The sequence below is a fragment of the Pteronotus mesoamericanus genome, unplaced genomic scaffold (genome assembly GCF_021234165.1).
Source record: "Pteronotus mesoamericanus isolate MK-2021 breed Mesoamerican mustached bat unplaced genomic scaffold, CSHL_Meso_final contig_116, whole genome shotgun sequence".
NCBI lineage: Eukaryota > Metazoa > Chordata > Mammalia > Chiroptera > Mormoopidae > Pteronotus > Pteronotus mesoamericanus.
In genome coordinates, this window is record NW_026555027.1 from 13,625,627 (window position 1) to 13,636,565 (window position 10,939).

Here is a 10,939-nt window from a genome sequence, read left to right on the forward strand (position 1 = left end):
GACAATAACTTTCTGTTGTTTAAGACACCCGGTTTGTTAGAGCAGACCTAAGAAACTAATCCAGATGTGTGCCCAGGGCTGATCTGGCTGGTGCCCTTCTCCCTCCTCATGACTCCTCATGCCCACTAGAGGCTGTGAACAAGGACCTCCTCAATAAGAGTGGTACTTGATATTACTTATTATAGATAATGGTGAATAGATTGTGGTAGCTGGCACAACTACCTATTAGTGAAGAAGTCTTGCTAAAAACACCCCAAGTTCATGAAATTCTTCTGATACCACAATAATCACAGAGAATGGTTAGGAACCAGTCTACAGTTTCTCTCCTTGAAAAATTAATCTTGGAAAAATAAAATTAAAAAAATTCCCTGGAGGCTTGGTTCTAAACTTGTCTTGAAGCTCAGGCCTTTTGGAAGAATATGAGAGACACATTTTTCAGAGTGGATAATACTTTTTAGATGATGGTTGAAGAAATAGACCAACATTTCAAGGCAGACCAGCTTCTTTCATGAGGCACACTCTTCACTCTATTGGAAGTGAAAGGGAGCTAATTGATTGCTCTGTGAACTCGTGGACACTCTGTCCCTGGGGCTGCAGCAGCTTCCTCTAGACCCACCAGTGGCACAACCACAATGAATGCCTGAGGCTAAAAAGGTTGCCTCAGAGATGTTCGAACTTAATAGTGTTTGTTTTTATTTTTCAATCACAAAGCACCAGAAGTTTGCCCCCCCGCCCCGCCGCCCTCAACCCTAATTTAATTGTATTCCTTTCACTGCCTATAACATTTTGAAAGCTCAAATCTGGAGTCTGTGTTTTTCTCACCCACATTTCTGTGAATGGGTTACTGGTTTGGGTGTATGTGACACTATCAAATGTTGGGATGCCTTTCCCTTCAGAGGTTAATGGGGGGGCTGTTGTTTTTTTAAAAAATCTTTTTTCATCAAAGAAATTAAGTTTACAAATTACAGAGAATTAACCTTGCAACTGTGTCTTTCCCATTTAGCCCCTCTCAAAGCCCAGGGGAATGAAGTCAAACAACTGAATACAAGAGTACTGTTTATTGTGGTGAGTTACAGGCTCTGATTGGCTGTGTCCTAACTCTATCACTTGTATGCACCAACTATCTCATGAGAAGCTGCCTTCTCTAGATAACTTCTCTCATAACCTTAATGGTTAAACTTTTTGGTAATGACTTTGTTTTGTTTTGTTTTGTTTTTTTGTTCTAGGCCCATTTCTTCTTCTTTTTTTTATGTTTTGGGAAGCCCTGTTGTCACACCCTGTTGGAAATGTCATGTAATGGAGGAAGAATTAGGGTCTCAGGACTGAACTTAGATTCTGAAAATATTTTGGCTTATGAATAATGTTGACAGGGAACCGTTCTGTCTACTATCATCACATACAGAGAAAATTCTTCTCCCTCCCCGCCCCCCATGGCACTCACTTTATTCAATATCTGACCTCAGCCATGTTCTTATCTCTACTGGCCTGGCCTACTGTTTCAGCTTCAGTTGGCAAATTGATGAGTCACTCATAGTAAATCACTCTCCACTGTCTTTTTTTTTCTCTCCCTCAAATGACCAGGAAGACTTCTATAGAAGTGTCCAATACATTTGATATTAGTGAACAGAGCTTTAGGCATGCTGAGTTTTACCTTATCTTTTGAACACAGCTTTTTGCTGGAGTTCCACATATTTATTCTTACACCAAGTCTTCCCTGATTTTTCCAGCCTTCACAGTCTAAACATTTTGTCACAACTCTATTATTAACTTTTGTATTTAATATTGTACTTAACATTTGATATAATTCTTTAGCTGCATCATCATTGTTTGTTTTGGTCTTGCTAATGAAAATGTAACATCTTCAAGAATTCAATTCATGTTTTTTTAAAAAGACTTTTTATTTTATTTATTTTTAGAGAGAAGGGAAGGGAGGGAGAAAGAGAGTGAGAGAAATATCCATGTGTGAGAGAAACATTGATCAGTTACCCCTTCCACGCCACCAACCAGGGACTGGGTCTGTAACCCAGGCATATGCCCTGACCAGGAATTGAACCCATGACCTTTTGGTTTGTGGGAGGATGCCCAACCCACTGAGCCACACCAGTTAGGGGTAAACTCATGTTTTAGTTAGAACATTACTATTCCTTATAATACTTAGCGTAAGACTTGGTGTTAAGCACAAATTATTAATAAGGCCTCAAACAAAATTTTAAGAGACCATAGGCCAACAGAAGGGTAGCAAGTGTATATATTTGAAGGTAACCTAAGAGGGAGGCAATTTTGAGTCAAGCAATTGAGGATCTGGACGCTAATAAATCACTTAGAATATACTAACGTATTTTGTAGATTACTATAATATATATGCATATTCATAAAAATCCATTGACTCATTAAATGCCTTTGCTCAAAGAATAGGAGAAATTAATTTTCAAGTTCAGAAGTTCAGAGCTTTTGATTTACATGGCCAAATCTTTCTTCTCAGCCTTTCCTATCTTAATGATTGGTGCCACCATCCACTTACTGCTTAAGTGCCCTTGATTTCTTGCTTTCTCTTACTCCACATATTCAATTTATTGAGGATTCTATAGACTGTGCCGCTAAACCATACCTAACCCCATCCACTTCTGTTCGTCTCTACTGCTACCATTCTAATCCAAGCCACCGTCCTCTTTTGCTTGGTCAACTGTCCTGCTTCCCCCTTTACCCTCCTGTAATGCATACATAGCCAGGGTGATCTTTTAAAAACCTAACTGAAATGTTACATCCTTCAAAAATTTGCCACTACACTCAGAAGAAATTCCAGTCTTCCCACTTGGTCTGCCAAGTCCTAAAGCACCTGGGTTCTGCTTCCCCATTGCTCCGCATCTTGTATGGATTTCCCATTCTTAACTATATTTCTGCTACAACAGCCTTATTTTTATTCCTGGAATTCATTGAGCCTGCCTGTTTCTTAAGAATTTGTACTACTATGACCACTCTTCTTCTGATTAGGTTCTCCAAACAGTAAGAGGGAAGTTCCTGTGAAGATAAGCAAACAAAACTTTTAGGTGGACACTTGCTAACCTTGGCATTTTAGGGGAATAAAAGTCCCTGTTGCCAGTAAAGTAGGAGTGCCCCCAGTGATTAAGCCAGGCAAGAAACAGACATACATGACTTCTCTCAAGGGTAAACACTTTAGAGTAGCTTTACAAATAATTTGGGTTCTTTGTAAGGAATGGTGACCCAAAGGAGTCGAGGATGAGCAATGAGAGGGATCTGAGGAATATAGCGAGATAAAGATCAGAGTCTTGCTCTACCACATATGCCAACTACGTCAAAGCAGAGCAAACAAGTACCCATGGCGCTGGAGTGTCGGTTCTGAGGCCTCAGGTCATTGCTGTTACCAGCACTGGCCCTCCGAGAATTAGCACCTTTTTTAATACATGGTATGAACCTCTCTGAAGCCCCACAGAAAATTTTGATGCTCAGAGACAGAAATTGCCTTTCCCTTAGGCTAAACTGGTTTTCACAAAGTGACCATTTTTTCAGAGTTTGGTGCCCCAACTGTTCAGCGTCTTGAGTGTACCTATCTTCTAGGTATTGGCAAGATAACAGATCCAATGCTAGCATTCTCTCAAGGCAAATTTAAACAGTGTTAGTCAGGGTTTTCAAGAAAAACCAAACCAACAGAATATTTGTATGTGTGTATGTACATGAATAAGTAAGTGTATTTGTATGAGAGAGATTTAGTTTAAGGAATTGGATCAGGTGATGGCAGAGGCTGACAAGTTCAAAGTTTGTGGGGTAGACCAGCAGGCTGGAGACCCAGAGAGGAGCTGATGATGTTGTAGTTTGAGTCCATAGGCAGTATGTTGGCTGAATTCCTGTTTCTTCTGGGGGAGGTCAGTAAGATCTTCTACTGACTAGTTGAAGGCCAGCCACATTATGGAGAGTAATCGCCTTACTCAAAGTCTACTGATTTAAATGTTGATTTCATTTAAAAAAATACCTTCACAGGAATATCTAGAATAATCTTTGACCAAATATCTGGGTCCTGTGGCCCAGCCAATTGGAAACATGAAATTAGTCATCACAAGTGGTTTGAATTTAGGCCATAGAAATTTCTTCTTATTTCTCAATTCAAACATAGGTTCCCAAGTTGGTCATGGGAAATTCCTGTGGATTTGTGCTTACAGGGAGGATTACAGATCATGGTAGGGGAGGTCTTTGATGTTCCCCACACCATATACCAACAACATATTGCTAGGATGTCTTTAGAAGGGAATAAATCACAAAAAAATCTAAACTGAGGCAAATCCTCAGTAGAGTGGCAAACCAGAGAGACATTGCGTTCTACAAGCTGCTCGTTTCTGGGATGTGACACTATGCTGCAGTGATGTTACCTCGTGATGAGATTTGAATGGCACCCACCAGGGACCTCCGAGGACTCAGGCAGCACTCTGTGTACAAGGTGCCCCACAGAGGTCCGTCCCCTCCCATTCCCATAGTTAATATGTTGTTGTCGTAGTTCCTTTTCTTAAAGCAAAAGTTTATTCCTCTAAAAGTTGTTATTTAACATTGTACTCTTCTCTCTCATTATGTATAATATACATTCACACAGAAAAATGCTATGTTGATAATAAACAAAAGAAACTTACGTGTAGTAGAAAAGGACTAATAACTATGAAATTACTTTAGATAGGCTGCTCTCAAGGTAAAAAATAATTTTTCTTTGTCTTTTGTCTATTCTGCTCAGAGAGAAAAAGTTTCATTCAGTTTCTCCTTATTAACTCTTTTAATTCTTGAGCACCTGCTAACTTTGTGCTTTAATGCTGCCGCGTGTCATGCTCTTGGTTTAAGTTAAACAACAAGGACTCCTCATTTCAGGAAGTACTAAAATTCTTAATGCTTAAAATTTATTGTTAGCTCTTTTTTCTTTTAAATACTGAATTTTCACTTTTGTTAATGAAATAGCTCAGGCTACATTTATCGTTTGTTAGTAAGACCAATTTTCTCTAACAAAGAATTTTTGATATTGCCTTCCTAAGAACAGATGCTAAATTCAGAGAAATAGCAGTGCCAGGTGTCTTTGACACTCAATTCGTCCTTGATTCTTCCCAGATGGTTTGTAGGCAGTGTGAATGGTTTAATCCCTCACCTTATATAAAGAGGATGCTGTAAATATTGGACTATATTTGGTATGCTCCATATTTTTAAATTAGCTCAACAATATTATAAGTACTAGTCTACAGTTTAGATACAAATGTTGAAAGTCAGTGAATTTCAAGATACATAGAAAGTGCACATAAAAATATGTTTCAGTGATGTGTCTCTTTTATGGGTAGAAATATACTCATACTCACATGCAAGAACTGACACAAAGATTCAACAGTTTTATGAAATTTCATTTCTGGATTAAAATATATTTGTCCATTAGTGTCTTTTGTGGCTCATACTTTAGGGATGAAATTGAAAAGTCCTAAAGATTTGTCAATGTGTTTACAGCCTGCAAAATATTTTCAAATACATAATTATGCTTTATCATTATCTGAGTCCTTCAAAATAACAGTAACATATTATATTACCCCAAGAAAGAATACATATGTATATTCTCTTCTCCATTCTGTATGGTTCCGTTATTGTAATCTGTCAGTTCAAACCTTTCAGTGAGGCGGCTCCTGCTTCCCCACCCCACCCCCCACCGCCCCATGCTGCTAGAAAGCCGCTACCATAAGCTACAGGCTAATAATTGTGCATTTTGAAAGAGACATCGAAGAAATTCCACAGAGGAAAGGGCTGCGCCAAGGCTCTGAGTCTCAGACCTCCCAGGAATAGTTTAGTCTGTAAACAAATGCCTTCCTGAGAGTAAGTAGATTGTTAACCCAAGATCAACAGATGGAACAGAGAGATGACTTCTAGAAGGAGACTACCAACCTATGACCACCGGAAAGATAATTATTAGCATGGGATAAATTAAACTGTTAGAAAAGTCTGCCCGACTACTTTTTAAGTTTTAGCCACTTTTCCTGGTAATCTACATTTGACAGCCTTAAGTCTTAAAGTTCTTTGTTGCTTTCCTCTTGTTTCTCTAAATGATCACTCTTGCTGCACTTACATGATGTCTTTACCATTGTCCTTGGAAATTATATTCACAAATTACCCTACTTGAGAAATGATATAAAAGAATTCAAAAAGTTCTACTCCCATTGGGTCAATTTGTAGAAAACAGAAGATCCATATGATATACTTCGTTTTGTATAGTGGGCCTGAAACCATGCAAACGACTTATGAAAATACATAAAATAAAAATAACTCAATTAAAAAAGCAATGCTGAAAAACTGAATGCAAATTAAACAAGTGAACTTAATTGTGTACTAAGTTAGTTGCAAATAAGAAGAAATTATTACAGGGGATTTTTAACAAAATAATTGGACCATACATCCCCTATGGGATATTTATATCATATGGAGAAAATGTGTGAATACATTAATCTATTAACAACGTTGACTTCCTGGGAGGTCACTAATTTTGTGCAAACACTAATATACTCTTCAGGGAGTTAAATATCTTGGTACAATCACTCTCCTGGGCAAGTATTTGAGGATGAACAACAATACCTGGGACAGGTTGCATCTTCTTGTCTGTTTTTAAGACTTTATATTTTAGAGCAGTTTTAGGGTCACAGCAAAATTGAGAGGAAGGTACAGATATTTCACAAAAATGCCTCTTCCCATGCGTAGCCTCTGCTGTTATCCACCTCCCCTACAAGGGTGGTACAGCTGTGATTGATGAACCAACATCGACGCATCGTAGTCATTCCGAATCCATAGTTAACCTTAGTTCACTCTTAGTGTTGTACATGCTATGGGTTTAATCAAATATATGACATGTTTCTGCCATTATAGTATCACCAAGAGTATTTTCATTGCCTTTGAAACCTTCTGGGCTCTTCCAATTCATCCCTGCTCCCACCCCCACCCCCAACAACCAGTGATCTTTATGCTGTCCAGATTGTTTTGGCTTTTCCAGAACATGATATATTTGGAACCATATAGTACATATAGCCTTTTCAGATTGGCTACTTTCACTTAGTGTTATGCATTTAAAATTACTCAATGTCTTTTCATGGCTTGATACTCTTTTCTTTCAAACTCTGAATGTTCCATTGTCCAGATATACTACAGTTTCTCCATTCAAGTACTGAAGGACACCTTGGTTACTTCCAAGTTTGGAAATTATGAATAAAGCTGCTATAAACATCTATGTGCAGGTTTTTTGTAGGGACATACATTTTCAACTCTTTTGGGTAAATACCAAGGAGCACAACTGCTGGATTGTATCGGAAAATTATACTTAGTTTTGTAAGAAACTGCCAAAGTAGCTGGTCCTTTTTCCACGCCCCCCAGCAATAAATAAGAGCTCCCATTGCTCCACAACCTCTCCAGCACCTGGTATTGTCAGTGTTCTGGACTTTGGACATTCTAATGCATGTGAAGTAATATCCTGTTGTTTTAATTTGCATTTCCCTAATGACATATGATGTGGAGCATCTTTTCATATACTCACTAACCATTTTGGTATCATTTTTGGTGAGGTGTCTGTGAAAGTCTTTGCCCTGTTGCTTATTTTCTCATTGTTGAATTTTAATAGTTCTTTGTATATTTTGGATAAGATTCTTTCATCAGATATGTCTTTTGCAAATGTTTTATCCCAGTCTGTGGCTTGTCTTCTCATTCCCTTGACATTGTCTTTTACACAGCAGAAGTTTTACATTTTAATGAAGTTCAGCTTGCCAATTATTTCTTTCATGGATTGTGCCTTTGGTGTGATCTAAAAAGTCATTACCATACTCAAGATCACCCAAGTTTTTTTCTTTGTTATATTTTAGGTGTTTCATAGTTTTGCATTTCACATTTAGGACTATGACCCATTTTGAGTTAATTTTTGTACATGTTGCATATTTTTTATTTAGAAAAATCTGTTAGGCAACAGGCAAATTTTATTCTAGGTATAGCTACCTGTGTAAATATGACATTTCTCGGGGTATAAGAAACCCAGTACCATGAGGGTATTAAGATCATTTTTAGTGCTATCCCAGTGATAGAAGCTGTATGTGCCCCTTCTTGCTGCAGCTGATTAGCCATTCAGTTTTACTGCTCCTCTGTTGCTAGGTTGTATGAATATGGATTCTGGATGCCAAGTAGAATATTCTGTCATTGTTCTTATTCTCTTCCCATTACTGTCTTCTGTAACAAAACTTTTGCTTTAGTTTGCCAGAGTGTTAAGTGCCTTCATTTCCTCTCATCAAAATTATCTAATGGAATGAGGTCCAAGCACTTTGGCTGACCACAACTGACTGCTTAAACACTAGGCTGCGGTTGGTTCCTGTGGGGTAAATAATTTGGTAACACCAAACCTAATGGATTAGTGTTCATTGGGGAAAATTCATGGGCACATGCGCAGTAGGGGATGGAAAAGTTTTTTGTTGCCATTTGCCCTTTGAGGCAGGCCACAGTGACCTGATCGGAGGAGATGTTAGATTCTGTGACAGAGACATTGACTCCTGGACTGTGAAGCTGTAAGAATCGTGATTCGGGAAGCAGTTGCCATTTTTCTGGTGTGATCAGGGGGCCAGGGTCTCAGCCTTATGGTTGCAGGTGTAGGATGCAACCATAGGCTGTAACGATCTAATGACGGCATTCATTACACTCGCCTTCAGAGTTGGGGAAGCATGATCCTCTTTCCCCATCGAACCATGCCTGTAGATCTATAATAGCAATTACTACATTCTATTACATGTTTGTCTTTCACTACACACTGTTAAGGGCAGGGACTGTGTTTTATTTATTTATCTTATGGTTTTTTTCACCTGGTACATTGCCTGTTTGGAGCCTATGCTTAATATGATTTGATGGTTTACCAGTGAATAATCCATTTTTGTAGTCACTCAAGCCAGAAGCCTTAGAGATGGTTCCTAATGCCCACTCTCTTGAACTGGCCATTTAGTCCAATTCATTTCTTCTCAAATATCTTTTATACCTACCTTCCACTCTCCATCCTCACTGTCATCAGCTTGGTTTTCGTACTTGTTCACTGGTACCATTTCAGGGCCTCTTGTTCATCCAGTTCTTCTGTCATTAGTTTACCAATGGCCACAAGGATGAGGTTTTAAACATGTACATTTGATCATATCATTTCATGGTGAAAAGACTTTGATGACTTTGGAAGACCTTATGTGACACACAAGATTCTTCATGATCTGGCCATTTTTCTGTAAGTCCTCATCTGTGCTGAACTACTTGTTCTTGATTCATGAAAAGCTATGTACCTACATCTTGATCACAGGGTACTGGTGATAGGCTCTCAGAACAGAAATATCATTAAGACATGATTCTTACCCTCACTGAATTCCTAGTTGACTATGAAAGGCTTTTTAAATATTATAGTTGTTATAATAAAATCAATTATAAAAGTGATATAAGCACTTGAAAAAAATATGTAACTGACAGTCAGGGATGAAATTGTCAGACACAGACTTCTGGTAGATAGGATAGGCAATGATATATGAGCTATCTGAATGGATAAGTAGGAATTGGCCAGGTAAAGAAGGAAAGGTAGTGTTTTGTTTTGTTTTTTAGTTGGAGGGAGCTATATGCAAAAGGAGAAAATTTCTTGTCAGGGAAAATGGTTGCATGAGACTGTGTGTATGAATGGGGCAATGTTAAGACTGCAATTAATGGCAGGAGCTATGTTAGGAACTATCTTGTGTACCAGGTGAAGGTGTTTGAATTTTATGTTCAGGGCAGTGAAGGGTTATGGAAAGATGTGAATGTATAAGTGGCACGATAATATTTGTGTCTTAGGAAAAAAATTCTGTGATGAATCTAATTAATGGGTTGGAGTGAAGCAAGTAAGGAGACAACAGAAGACCTTGACAATGATCCAATTAATAAATTATGAGAACCTGAATTAAGTCAGTAGCAGGGAGTCAGAGAGGATATACACTTGAAGAGTAGGAATCATAGTATTTGATACCTTTCCATGTGGGTCAAAGAGAAGGATGAGTCAAGGATGATTCTTGGGTTTCTGGTTTGGGAGAAGAGAAAAACAGCATACACGCACACACACACAAATGTGAAGAGGGTATAGGAGAGAGGTGATCACATGGAACTAAGATGCTTATTGGACATCGAAGTGGAGATATGAATGCTCAATGAGGTATAATAGTCTGGAGCTCAGAGCATTGATTTTGGTTTTATATATAGTTTGGAGCCACTGGTGTATAAGCACCATGGAGATTATATAATATCAATTAGGAAAAGTGTTAGTATGACAAAAGAAGAGTGGAGAAGAGAGGCCAGTTCAAAAGCCTGAGAACCTCCATACTTAAAAGATGATTGCAGGAAGAGAAAAAGTAGAGGGGCAAGAAAGTTAGGAGGAAAACCCATGAAAGGTTCTTGAAAGCCATCTGAGGAGAAAATTTGGTGACATAGGGTTAGGTGTGGCAGGGAAGTCAAATAACATAAAAATTAAAAAAATTTTGAGTCTGGCAACGAGAAGGCCTTTGATGATGTTGATGAGAGAAAGGTGAGGTTAGAAATGGGTTTCTGGCAGTGGTTTGAAGAGCAGGCAGGTGCTTACAAAATGGGGACATAAGACTGTAGACAACTTTTTCAAGTAGAAGTAGTTTAGCTATGAAGTGGATGGTGTAAGGTTGTAGCTGCACGAACCAAGAGGGTCAAAGAGCAAGACTTTTCAAAAAGAAAAAGTGATAATATTTATATGCTGAAGGAGAGGAGCTAGAAAGAGAGGGAGAGCTGGAGGTACAGTCAAGAAGGGGTAACTAATTTAATAATATACTAAAGACACAAAGGAAGAATTAGATAATAGAGCTCAGGGAAAAATACATAACCAGAATTTTTCAGGGAAAATTATAACTGAGAAATAGGGAGATGACAG